This window comes from Miscanthus floridulus, chromosome 5 (assembly GCF_019320115.1).
Source record: "Miscanthus floridulus cultivar M001 chromosome 5, ASM1932011v1, whole genome shotgun sequence".
In the NCBI taxonomy this organism is placed as follows: Eukaryota; Viridiplantae; Streptophyta; class Magnoliopsida; order Poales; family Poaceae; genus Miscanthus; species Miscanthus floridulus.
In genome coordinates, this window is record NC_089584.1 from 118,574,973 (window position 1) to 118,585,443 (window position 10,471).

The 10,471-nt window shown below is 45.9% G+C and overlaps 1 long non-coding RNA gene across 1 annotated transcript; it reads left to right on the plus strand.

Moving 5' to 3' along the window:
- The first annotated feature begins 9,201 nt into the window (after positions 1-9,201).
- Positions 9,202-10,138, plus strand: LOC136453255 (uncharacterized). The gene is made up of 3 exons (XR_010758988.1): positions 9,202-9,329; positions 9,479-9,524; positions 9,636-10,138. It is a non-coding gene; the product is annotated as an uncharacterized lncRNA (long non-coding RNA).
- Positions 10,139-10,471: the final 333 nt, after the last annotated feature.

Genomic DNA, 10,471 nt, shown 5'->3' on the forward strand with positions numbered 1-10,471 from the left:
TATCGCCGTGGTCCTCGCGACGGGGCGGGGTCACCAGGAGGAGGTTTCCGCGGCGGCGCTTCTTGCACCTGCAGGGCGGGGGCGCCGGCGTGTGAGCGGTGGGCTCCGCGACGTCGATTGCTCTCTTGACGACGGCGTCATGCGAGGGAGACGGCGACATCGTCAACCGCGTCATGGCGGAGGCCGCTGTTGCCATAACCGGCGCCGGAGGTGATGGGTGATGCCGCTGCGCCCAAGCCACGAACAACGGGGCAGGCCGCCATTGCTGCTCCAGCTGCCGAGCTGCTTCCGCGCGGGCCACCATCGCCGCCTCCGTTGCCGCTGACCGGGTGGAGAGATTGGATAGATTTTTGGCGCGCAGCAACCGTCTTGCGTGCGTCGAATTGGCTGTTAATTTATCGTCGTATCATTCAGCAAAATAATAGTATTTTTCTCTAATAATAAATCAACGTGAGCATCAGCCGTTTTTTTTACCAAAGGCTTCGAGCGCGCCCGCAATAGGATCCGCGCCGTCTCCTGGCCATACGAGGGTGTTTTGTGCAAACACTACAGGACGTAGACGGCACTCGACGGCGCGTTAACGTGCCCTGACGAGATGAGGCGACCCGGCACGAGAGGACGGCCCAATTGTCTGTCTCGAATAATTGGCCGCGCGCGTATATGCATGCATGCATTGAGTGCCCCCGATGGATCTAGCTAGCATGCAGCGCCTAGCTCGCAGCTTGGTTGCAGCTACCGGGCGTAGTCTGCTTGCTAGCTGTAGTTAGCCCTTTAGTTTCACCCCAACTTCTAAAAAGTTGCTACAGTATCTGTCACATCGAATGTTTATGGCCCGTGCATAGAGCATTAAATGTAGACGAAAAGAAAAACTAATTGCACAGTTTGGTGGGAAATTGCGAGACGAACGTTTTGAGCCTAATTAGTCCATGTTTGAACACTATTTACCAAATAAAAACGAACGTGCTACAGTAACCCCAAAATCCAAATTTCTCCGACTAAACAAGGCCTTAATGGCGGGGGAGGAAGTCGCGACTGTGCCTGCGTGATGGCGCGGTCGGGTACTCGTACCGGCCACGGTGGCCAAGCGGTACGACGGCGGAGAAAAGAGGGCGCCGTACGTCGTCTGCTACTGTGGGGATCTTCAGAGAGATGAGACAGCCGGATAGGCTTCACCGCTTCAGGTACTGTTGGCGAAGGTGGTACGTAAAATGGACAGATCACGTCGTGTAGTGAAGGGAACGCGCTCGTCCAATTGAAATTGGAACGAGACAATATATATAATTCTATGCGAAAAAGAACCAAGCAATTACTAACATGGTTATTATGGGAAGGGTGGCTGTATCCTCTTTCACAGTGCGAAAAAGAACCAAGCAATTTTTGCTGTTTGTGCGTTTTTTCTATAATTTATTTAGATTTTTTTCTATAAAACTAAACTGATTCATGCGAAACTTCCGTGTGAATCCTGCAAAATTCCTACGTTTCAAAGGACTAGGGAGTATATATATGTATCTCATTAATATCGCTACTTGTTTCATTCACGATTTGGCCATCCGTTTTTTTGGACTTCGTAGGCGTGCCAACTAGTCATTTGCGCAAAGGTATGATGCACATAGATTTATAGAGGTGAGCGTTCTTGAATGTGTAAACGTGGGCATCTAGTTGTACTCCTAAAATATAGTATGATATACAAAGTATTTGAAATCTGTCATAAATTATAAATGATTCTAAGTGAACAATTAATCCTCCAACTCATTTTGAAAAGCCAATATTTATATGCATATCTGCCATTACAGTCTATTACCAAAATCTAAATATATATGAAAATTATAGAGGATTACATACGTCATTTATTTTAGGAAAAAGTCCGTTTTTGACCCTCCAACTATGGCAGCAGTTTAGTTTTAGCCCTCCAACTCGAAAACCAGACAACCACAGTCTATCAACTCTGTAAACCAGATAGAAATGGCCCTCGCGCCTGCGCGACAGCGGTTTCCGCCCGGTCAACCCACGACGACTGCGGTATTGGGCCTTTTTCCTTTTCTCGCGGCCCACTTACTCGCGCGGTCTCCTCTCACTCTCTTGCGTTCGTTCCCCAACCCCGAACCCTAACTCCCGATGGCGGCGACGGCGACGGCGATGGCGACGGCGGAGGGTGTTGGTGCCGGTGCGGATCGACAGCTCCTAACATTCCTCGCGCGGGGACCCGTTCCAGTCGCCGACCTGCTGCTGTGGCGGCGGATGAACGCCTTGGCGGCGAGCATTGTGGGTGCCACCACAGTCTGGTTCGTCTTCGAGCGCGCGGGCTACAGCTTCCCCTCCTGTCCAACGCCTTGCTCCTCCTCGTCGCCATCCTCTTCTTCTGGGCCAAGTGCGTGTCGCTGCTCAACAGGTATGGTCATCGTTCTTAGGAATTCCTCGTTCATATTTTGCTTCGGCAACTCGTAGCACTAAGTCATTGTGTATGATATGTTAACTTGATAGGAATTGGTTTGGTCTTCATTTTGCAATGCCTCTAATTGATATTTAGATTTTTGTGATTTTGCGTGATATTTTGTGATCAGCAATGTACAGTGTACTTCCATTGTTACTAGGCTACATGTTGTCCATTCAGAGTGGTAGTCTGAAAGAGTTTTTTTGTTCCTGTTGCATGTAGTGTAGGACATTTTATGCGCCATGGACCCTCTGGATACTCTTCCTATTTGGTTTCATTATGGAGGAGAATTCTTGAGAAGAGGAAATAATGTGTATTACTTGGGAGGAGAAGTGGAGGTGTCATACATTGACCGTGATAAAGTCTCTCTCCCTGAGGTTATGGGGCACCTTAAGGATCATTGCACTGTTGAAGAAGGAGCATTGTTGCACTGGCTTGTTCCTGGAAGGTAGCTTTCTAATGGCCTACATGTTCTGATGGATGATCAGACTTACATTGAAATGGCAAACAACACTGAGGAAGGAGATGTAGCAAAGATATATGTTGAAGGACATGCAGTTGATGATGAAGAGGAAGAGGATGATGAGGACAGCAACTATGAAGATGAGATTGAAGGTGAGCAAGAAGAACACGATGACAGTGAGTTTGAAGGTGGATATGAGAAACTGACAGATCCAGGTGAAGATGTCTTAGTTGCTCATAATAAGCATGAAAGTAGGGAAAATATAGAGAAATAGATCAAATTTGTAAGGGAGTGGTACAGCCCTAGCAAGATGGACAAGGGGAAGCAGGTGGTTGATGACCAAGGGAGTCAGCCAGTTTCAAGTGTTTTGAATGACAAAGAGATTTTAGAGGACAGCAGTGACAGTGAGTTTTTGCCTGGAGATGACAATTCATTTGAGAAAGATGAAGAAGTTGTACAGATTCAAAAGAAGTTCAAGAAATTCAAGAAGAGCATGAAGAGTGGACAAGTAGCAAATCTAGATGATGTCATCTTGGATAGGCCAAATTATGTGCCAACCACGTTTGAGCTTGATGATGATGCAAATGACACCCCATATGCTAATAGCAGTGCAGAGGATGAGTCAGAGGAGGAAGCAAGTGAGGGGCACTTAGAGACCAAGCACAACTATTACCTAAGGTTCAACAAGAGTGCACCTAGTCCTAGGTTTGTGATTGGCATGAAGTTCACTAGAAAAAAAATAATTCAAGAAAGCGGTTATCAGGCAAAGTTTGCTAGAGAGGAGGGTGATCAGGTTTAGGAGGAATGAGTCACACAGGATGTTAGCTCTATGTGATTGGGTCACATGTGCCTGGAGATGTTTGTTGTCAACCAATTCAAGGACAGATAGTTGGCAGGTGGCTAGTCTAAATGATTTGCACACATGCCCCCTAAGGAGGGACAACAAGTTAGTAACTGCTAGTAGGATTGCAGAGAAGTGTGAGAAGTTCATAATGGCCAACCCAACATGGAGTTTGGAAAGAATGAGAACCACAATTCAAGAGGAGATGTTTGCTATGGTAAGCATCTCAAAACTGAAAAGAGCAAAGGCAATTGTCATGCAGAAAGAACTAGATGCAACCAAAGGCCAGTACCAACTTTTGTACAGATATCAGCTTGAATTGTTGAGAAGTAATCCTGGCAGCACAATCATTGTCAAAAAAGAACTTCAGTTGGAACCACCAGTATTCCAGAGAATGTATATTTGCATGGATGCATGTAAAAAAGGATTCATGGCAGGGTGTAGAAAAGTGCTAGGTCTAGATGGTTGCTTCTTTAAGGGTGCAATGAATGGGGATCTTCTGTGTGCAATAGGAAGGGATGCCAACAGCTAGATGTATCCCATAGCATGGGCAGTAGTAGAGAAGAAAAACAATGAATCATAGGACTGGTTTTGTGACATTTTGTTCAGAGATGTTGGAATGGGAGATGGAGAGGGGTGGGTTATCATATCTGATCAACAGAAGGGTATCCTTAATACAGTACAGAAATGGGCTCCCAGTGTTGAACACAGAAACTATGCCAGGCATATATATGCCAACTGGAGAAAGAAATTCAAGAACAAGGAGTGACAAAAGAAATTCTGGCATTGTGCAAAGGCACCCTGTCCATCATTGTTCAATCTTGCAAGGGCCAGACTAGCAAAGTATACACCAGATGGTGCACAAGCCTTGATGAACATTGATCTAGCTCATTAGAGCAGGGCCTGGTTTAAGATAGGATCAAATTGTGATTCTGTTGACAACATGTGTGAAACATTTAACAAATGGATTGTGGAAGCTAGGTTCTTTCCTATTGTAACTATGCTGGAGACAATTAGAAGGAAAGGTGATGGTGAGGATCCAACAGAATAGGTCTAAGTCACAAACATGGATAGGAACAGTGTGTCCCAACATCCTTAAAAAGCTAAATGCAAGTATCACCCTTTCAGGTGTATGCCATGCTATTAGCAATGGAGCTAACAGATTTGAAGTCAATCATTAGGACAACATGTTCACAGTTGACCTATAGGCTAGAGAGTGCTCTTGTAGGTATTGGCAGTTGTCTGGGTTGCCATGCTGCCATGCTATTTCATGCATCTTTTATAACACAAATGTGCTAGATGATTACATTGCATCTTGTTATTCATATTACTGAGTTCAACAAGACTTACTCTCACTGCCTAAACCCATTGGAGGATATGTAGAGTTGGCCAGAGTCCCATCTCCCACCCTTGAAGGCACCTGGATATGTGAGAATGCCAGGCAGACCTAAGAAAGAAAGGAAGAGGGAACCACAAGAACAACCAAAGGCAAAGAGACTTTCTAAGGTAGGGACAGTCATTAGATGCAGGAAATGTAAGGGAATAGGCCACAATAGGTCCACTTGTGACAAGAGACATGGGGTTCCATCTAGCAGTGAAACTCCAGGAGGCACAGGTCATGCTGCTCCACAACCAAGTAATGTATCAGCTGATGCTTCTACACATGGCAGCTTTGTACCCACTGCTACCTCTAATGAAAGCAGTAGAGGAAGAGGGAAAAGAAGAGCATCTCAGCGAAGCCAAGTAACTGTATGTGCTACTGCTTATATTTTGCCTCACATTGCTTATATTTTGCCTCCAATTGCTTATATTTTAACTCACATGCAGAAAAATATCAAGTGCACTGCAATAGCTAGAGTGTAAACACCTGGGCAAGCTACCATGCATTTACAAGCCAATGTTCCATTGTCACAGGCAAGTTCTTCTGTCAACTTGAGTTTTAATGGTGGAAAAGCATGTGTTACAATCACTGCCAAGGAACCTCCAAGGAAGAAGCAAGCAGTGAAGAAGCGCACACAACCAAGCCAACTGCTGCTTCTCAAAGACCATGCTGATCCCTAAGAGCATGTATTGCCATATTGTGATGTTACCTTGTAATGTAATGCCAGACTTTTAAGGCATTTGTAATGTAATGTTCAATCGTTTCTATCACTCCTTGGTTGAACTTGTAATGTAATGCCATACTTTTAAGACTATAAGTGCTCGAAGCTGTGCTGGTGTGCAAATTATAATGCCAGACTTTAATGTCTTGTAATGTAATGCTAGACTTTTAAGTTCTCGAAGTTGTGCAAATACATGGTTATTAAGTCCTGAGCCCTGACAGATTTTCAAGTTTAGAGCCTGGTTCCTATCCTGACAGGCCGCAACATTGGCTCCATTTTGCTGGTAGTAGCTATTGAATGCATACGAAGCATGGGAAGCTAAAGTGTCTGGCTGGTAGCAAGGTTGGCTTGGTTGAATGGCAGAGCAATCTACGATGCCTGGACGACATGCCCAGTTGAGGGCATTTTGCAGATCTGTTTCTGATGCATTAGTTGAAGTAATACACCAGGTACCATTTGCACTTGTAATGTTTGCTCCAGTCATAACATCCACATTGCCTTGGCCCGTCCAATCAAGGCTGTAGATAGAGATCTTATCAGGAAAGAACAGTCCCCAGTTCCTCTCCGACTCAATGCCAGGTTTCCTATTCTCATTGAACAATGAAAATATGTAGACATCAATTTCTTCCCCTGGTTTCGCTGGTGTGCCACTGTCATTAACAACATGACGTATCAAATTGGTATTGTAAGTCTTAGCATTGTCTGGAGTGGCTCCAGTCTCCTTGGCTGCCCCTTTGTTTGGCCAACCTGATAAAGAATCTCACTTATGCCGTCAAACACCAAGTCATGGGATAGTGGGTGCTGGCCTCCTAACTATAGCCTATAGGTAAAGAAGCTATTATTGCCTATGGATCACAGAATCACAGAACCCAAGTAAAGGCAAAATAGAAGAAAAGGGTATTTCTCCATCAGAGAGCAAGTCATCCTGGATGGCAGCCAATTTGAGTTCCTCGGTTCACATGAAAAGCAATAAGACTTCATGTCACTAGATACCTGAAAGCCTTATCTTGGAATTCATAATCGATTCAAAGATAACAAAATACATCTTCAATTCAATACATCTTCCATACTTCTACACCACAAACTAACAAGCATCCAACTACTACCATTCACAACTAAAAAAGCAACAAACATCTACTTCCTAAAAAGTACAGCAAGCACTATAATCACACAGGCCACCAATACAAACTTCAACAAACCTAGTTCCTTCTCTACCATCCTGCATTTCAACTGAACATCATCTGTTCTAGCTGTTTGCACCGTTGGTGCCACAACATCTGTGCCTGCAAATCCTACTTCCACCATGGCTCTTTCTTGCTGTCTTGAGGCTTCTGCATCAACTAATGCCAGATCCATGTGGCCATTTCCCTGTCTATTAGCCGTCCTCATTGCTCGTACTTGGTCACGGAGCTCAATAAGAACGGGTACAAGGTGCTCCGGGGTTGGTGGATCAATCCAGCGATAAAATTGGCATGGGCGCATATTGCTCTGCAACCGTGATTACAACCAAAACCAAGACAGCTTCAATCATCACATCCAACAAAGAACCAAGGACAAGAACCAAACCCTAAATAAGTCATCGATCGAACTCACCTGAGATCCGGAGCAATTGTAGAACCTGCGGCCCGGATTATCATTGGTCCACGACGTTCACTTTGCCGCCTTCGCTCCGCAATCGCAAAGCACGGGCGGCCAATAATCAAGAGGGCCTCGGCGACACAGCAAGGGGGACAACCGAAAGCCACCACGGTCGGACCTTCCTCCTCCCCTTCAGCTACTCGCGCCGCTCGAGCTCGCCATGCTGTCACCGCCGTCGGGAGTTAGGGTTCGGGGTTGGGGAAGGAACGGAAGAGAGTGAGCAAGTCGGCGACTAGAGCTGTCGATCCGCACCCGCACCAGCACCCTCCGTCGTCGCCGTCGCCATCGCCATCGCCGTCGCCACCGTCGGGAGTTAAGGTTTGGGTTGGGGAATGAACGGAAGAGAGTGAGAGGAGACAGCGCGAGTAAGTGGGCCGCGAGAAAAGGAAAAAGGCCCAATACCGCGGTCGTCGCGGGTTGACCGGGCGGAAACCGCCGTCGCGCCGGCGCGAGGGCCATTTCTATCTGGTTTACAGAGTTGATAGACTATGGTTGTCTGGTTTTGGAGTTGGAGGGCTAAAACCAAACTGCTGTCATAGTTGGAGGGCCAAAAATGAACTTTTTTCCTTTATTTTACCATATAATATGCCATAGAATTCTTATCATATTTTGTATTTTAGGATGGAGAGAGCTACGGAGTATTATTAGAAAAGCAGAATCTATGATGTGAGCACTTTTTTTGTAGCCCTTGATTGATATAGCGGAATATATGCTAATCCGATGGATTCGATCGAGTTGTTTTGTTGTGATGCCGGATGGCATGCATTTACATGCTGTGCGCGTTTGTACTTCTTATAAGTGGAATTGTGAATGAGGGTGAACTCTTAGCTGAGTTAATGTCGTCCGACATAGAACTAGTAACTCCGACACAAATAAATAAAATGAGAAATAATTAAATCCTCGTTCTCATCTTACCATATGAATCCTGCACCCAAAAGAGGGCCAGACAGCGTGGCCCCGTCGTCTGCTTTTTGAGGCCGTTCGATCGGGCGCGTGGACGTCCCAGACGAGCGGCGATCATTTTGCCAAAAAAAAAAAAAACCTTTCTGTTTTTCAAAAATCAACCCGCGCTTATTTTTAAAAAAACACCTCAGATTGCGCTGACCGCCGCTCCTCCTCCCCAGTCTTCTCTGCGCTGCCGCCCCCTCCCTACTCCGGTCCCTCCCCCGCAGCCCGGCGAGCCAGATCCGTCCGGCCGAGAGGTAGACCTCGCCGGCGTAGCGTCCTATGGCAACACGGAGGAGCGATGCGGGAGATTGTCGATTCGCGGAGCGGCCTCGACCCTGCAACCTGGACGGCCGAGCCATAGGCGCCTGTCCCGCACGGGGATGCTGTGGGCAGCACCAGGACGGCCACGCGAGGAGGCGCCCAGGCAGCAGCGGGGCTCCTCGGAGGCATGCAAGATTCTCGCCGTGCTCTAGTCAGCGGGTAGCACAGCACGCCGCGGTGCTTGGGCGCCTGCTCCACACACATTTCCGGCCGGCGCTCCAGAGCCTCCACATCCCAGCGTCTTCCTCGCTCAACGATGCCTAGCTTGTCGTGGCCGTGTACTGCACGTGGAGGAGGCAACTGTTGCAACCGTGGATGCCCACGCTACTTCAAAGTAGCACTGACTTTCGGCATCGCCTCCTCCAAATATACACCTTACACACCACAATGTCGCTGTTGTGGAGAAGAAGCTGAGCATGGCTCCCATGCCATGAGGAAGAAGGCAAGTAGCGCCGGCACTATGCAACTTCCCCATGCCTCTGTGCTCCCTCCCACGCCGTAGAGCACGCCACCTAATGCCCCAGCAGCTGCTAGGGACAGTGCCATGGTCGACACCCACCATATGCTCGATCAAATGGCTACAAGGTTTAGCTCTCTTTAGCAGACAGTTATACTTTGCATATGAACGACTTCTTTATCTAATAAAACGTACTAAAGTTTCAGTCCATTTCTACGTTGAAACACCTCTCGTGCCTTTTTCTTGACTAGAAAACTTTGCTGGTTGAATTTTGCAGAATGAAAAAAAACGATGTGCCTGGGCAGCACCATGTGAACTAGGAGGTACATATACTGTGTAATCCACTTCTAAAATCATTTGTGTTGATCACTTGAGATTGTATTTAATGGCATGCTTTTAAATAGTGATGACCTGTGTCCTCCGTGTGCTTTCAGACTCTTGCAGAGCTTCAACATCCGAGGAACTGCTTGCCTGATCAAGTGGTGGTTCAGAGTATTGATGAGAGGTTATCTGCCGTTGTCAATTGCATACAGCAGCATGATTTTAGGACTTAGGCAAAAACAGCTTTGAAAAATAATATAGCTTTTAGTTAAGCTGGGGGTAGTAATATATTTTGATGATAGGTAGTATATATTATAGGATTAGGACTAGCTTTGTTTGGGGCAACCTCAGAAGATGCTTCATCTCCCTTTACTTGCAATCACCATCTTACAAGTTTGGCCTTATATTACATTGCTTCCACGGCCACGGGTGAAGATAACTAGAAGACGAGGATGTCTGAAACCAACAATTACATAGCATATCTGATGTGTTTTTTTATTACACTATGATAAAAGCTAAGAAAGCAGCTTTAGTTCGAAAAAAACCCCTATATTTGAGGTCCTAATAATAAAGGGAAAAATAGAAAGCAGCCAGCTATACCTACCTTAAAAAAAACATTTTTCCTATCGTCTGGAACTCAGTATCTGAAATGATTGATAGTCTGGTTTTTCAATGCTCAAACTTGCACATTTTATCAACACCTATGCATATATCAGATAATTTTGATGATAGAACTCACAACATAAAACTTTGCAATATACTATCCAATAGCTTTGTTGCTGACAAATTCATTGCCGTGGCCTGGATTGTGTTAAAGATTCAAATGTTCCATGGATTTCAGTTTACTGATTCTATTTTAGTTTTTGCCACATGGATTTCATCCCCCATATCCTAATTTAGGCATCTGACATTTCTGCTTCTGTTTGATGAAATTTCCATGGCCTAATTG